The sequence below is a fragment of the Anopheles arabiensis genome (assembly GCF_016920715.1).
Source record: "Anopheles arabiensis isolate DONGOLA chromosome X unlocalized genomic scaffold, AaraD3 X_pericentromeric_contig0026, whole genome shotgun sequence".
NCBI lineage: Eukaryota > Metazoa > Arthropoda > Insecta > Diptera > Culicidae > Anopheles > Anopheles arabiensis.
This window is the reverse complement of record NW_024412104.1, coordinates 292501-295000: the sequence shown is the minus strand read 5'-3', so window position 1 is coordinate 295000 and position 2500 is coordinate 292501. Positions and strand designations below refer to the sequence as shown.

Below are 2500 nucleotides of genomic sequence, written 5' to 3'. Positions count from 1 at the left end.
AATGCACTCTTGTTAGGAGTGTACCTCTTACGTTTAGTCATCGTCGCATTACACGCCGTGACAAGTATACGCATTAAGTCTTCGCTTGTTGTGACCTCGGTCTCAAAAGCGGCTTGCATCATAACTTCAAATATATCTTTGCTAAAATACTTGATGCTCCATCCCGTTATGGGTCGGGACAGATTACGCACGCTTTGCGTCTCAAGATCTATTCGTATTGCACGATGATCAGAGTTCATATAGCTAGATAACACCTCCCACTTAAATGATCTTGCTACGGTTCGGCTCGCAAAAGTAAGATCAACTACTGACGTGCGCCCTGGTCCAACATAAGTTGGGGTGCTGCCGTCGTTCAATAAAATTGCGTCAATCTGCGCAAAGGTTGATAAAACCAACTCACCTCTTCGTTTCTGGGTTTCTCCACGCTCGCCAAGTTGGTTGTTCCAACTTGATGACCAAGCGTTGAAGTCCCCCGATAACGAATTTGTGGATACCGGTTACGGCCATTACCGTGTTATCCAACATGTTCTGGAACTCTTCCATACTAAATCTAGGTGGCGCGTAAACGCTAACCACTCGCATATCACCTATGTCAACTATCATTAAACCCTTCAGAGCCTTACTGACTACCTTAACTGGTAAGTCCGCGTTAACCACTACCGCTGCTGTGTTATCGTCATTGCGTAACACTTTGACGTTGGTTGTTGCCAGATACGGATCTGCAATCAACACTATATCCGCAGATTCTTCCCTAATCGTTTGCCACATTAATTGAAATGCAGCATAACTATGATTCTGGTTATGTTGTAGCAACCTAACCATTATTATCTAATCGTTCGCCTACGGGGACACATATAACTGCCCGTTGCGTGAAGGTTCTGTGACCTCGTACCGCAATCCAAACACTTGACAGAGTTGGTACAAGCTTGCTTCTTGTGTCCACTCAAACCGCATTTCCAGCACAGATTACTTCTGTCTGGTTCCCTACAATGGTAGCTCGTATGGCCTACCTTCCAACACTTATAGCATTTCTGCTCTTCCATAACCTCGCGGATATGGCATATCGACCAACCAACTTTCAGCTTTCCCAAATTCAAGAAGCTTTGAAAGTCTGGCAGCGATACGTTGATCCGTGCCCACTGCGTACCGGCCGCGCGGCCTTTCTTCATTTTGATACGATCTGTTTCTATCTCGATGTTGAGCTGTGCTTTGACAGACTCCGCAACCTCCTCTGGGGTGGTAATTTCATCGAGATGCATGATCTCAATCATTTTAGAAGGAGCTAGCGTTCTCACTGACGCCTTGCCCTTCACCGCTTCCTTAACCTTTGGGGCAATTGCACTAGCAGAACTACCCTGCTTAAGTTCTAGCAACATGCCTCCATTCTGGGCCCGTCGGACCTTAGAGATTGTCTCTCCAACCGATTTAAGAGCATCGGACTGCTTCATTTCCTTGAGCAATTTCGCCAGCTCCTCGGAAGTGCAGTCCGATATCAGCAGAGCCTCAGGCCGCTTTCTGGGCTTATTCTGCTTCTTCTTGCTCTTCTTCTTCTTCCTCTTATTAATTCTACCCTCATTAATATTCGGTCCGTTTCTCGGACTTGGAATATTTTCCACCGCTTCCCTAACAGAGGTCAACCTCGATGGTTGTTGTTGTTGTTGTTGCAATCTTTGCAACCCACTTGGACCAGGCTGTTGGTCATCAGCCACTGGTCTTCTGCCTTTTCGCGTTTGCGGCCCGAATCCATCGTTACCGTCAAACGACGTTTGCGTTTGACGGTCGAGGACCTGCTGCATGCGATTTACGGCTCTGTACCTTCGAAATTCGGACATTACCTCATCGAGGAAGTCCATCATTACCGTAACTAGCGTAAAATGGGAAGACTCATCATCGAGTTTGCTTATCCCAAAACGCATCGCCTCCATTCGATCTTGAAGATCCATGAACGCTTGGTCCGGATCTTTCTTGTCAACCCCTTGGTCTTTTGACCTTCTTAGTTTTCGTGTTACTCATTCTATTGGGCTCAAACTCAGGCCCGCTATCCGCGTCTGTTTATGCAGTCTCCTATTTGGTTCCGTGGGTGGCTATGAAACAGGGAGCTCCACGCGAGGTTGGCCCGCGCCCTTATGAGACGACGGGCTCAGTGCCGAACCGGAGCAAAGTGGGGCTGAACCCACCCACACCTGCATTTGCCATAGAGCGTATCGTATGGCGACAGTCTTGGAGCGCTACCTAAGACTTGCTAAGTTTTAATAGAGCGGTGACAGAATCCCCTTAGCCCTCCCCGTTTCAAGCAGGTTTCACCCTGCTTTACTAAGGGTTCGGCGGGTTCATCCGCCAGCCCGTGTACATCCTAATTATGCCATAAACCGTACCCTAGTCTAATCCGCGCAGAGGTATTATCCTCTCGAGTTCAGTATCCCGCTTGACAGAATGTAGGGTGTGGCGACTTAACACCACACCTCCTGCGACGTTGTCATGCTCAACGCCGTCTTCACCG

The 2500-nt window shown here is 48.1% G+C and overlaps 1 pseudogene; it reads right to left on the bottom strand.

Annotated features, from left to right (window-relative positions):
- LOC120907895 overlaps nucleotides 1-2500 on the bottom strand; it is a 9211-nt pseudogene that overhangs the window by 3944 nt on the left and 2767 nt on the right.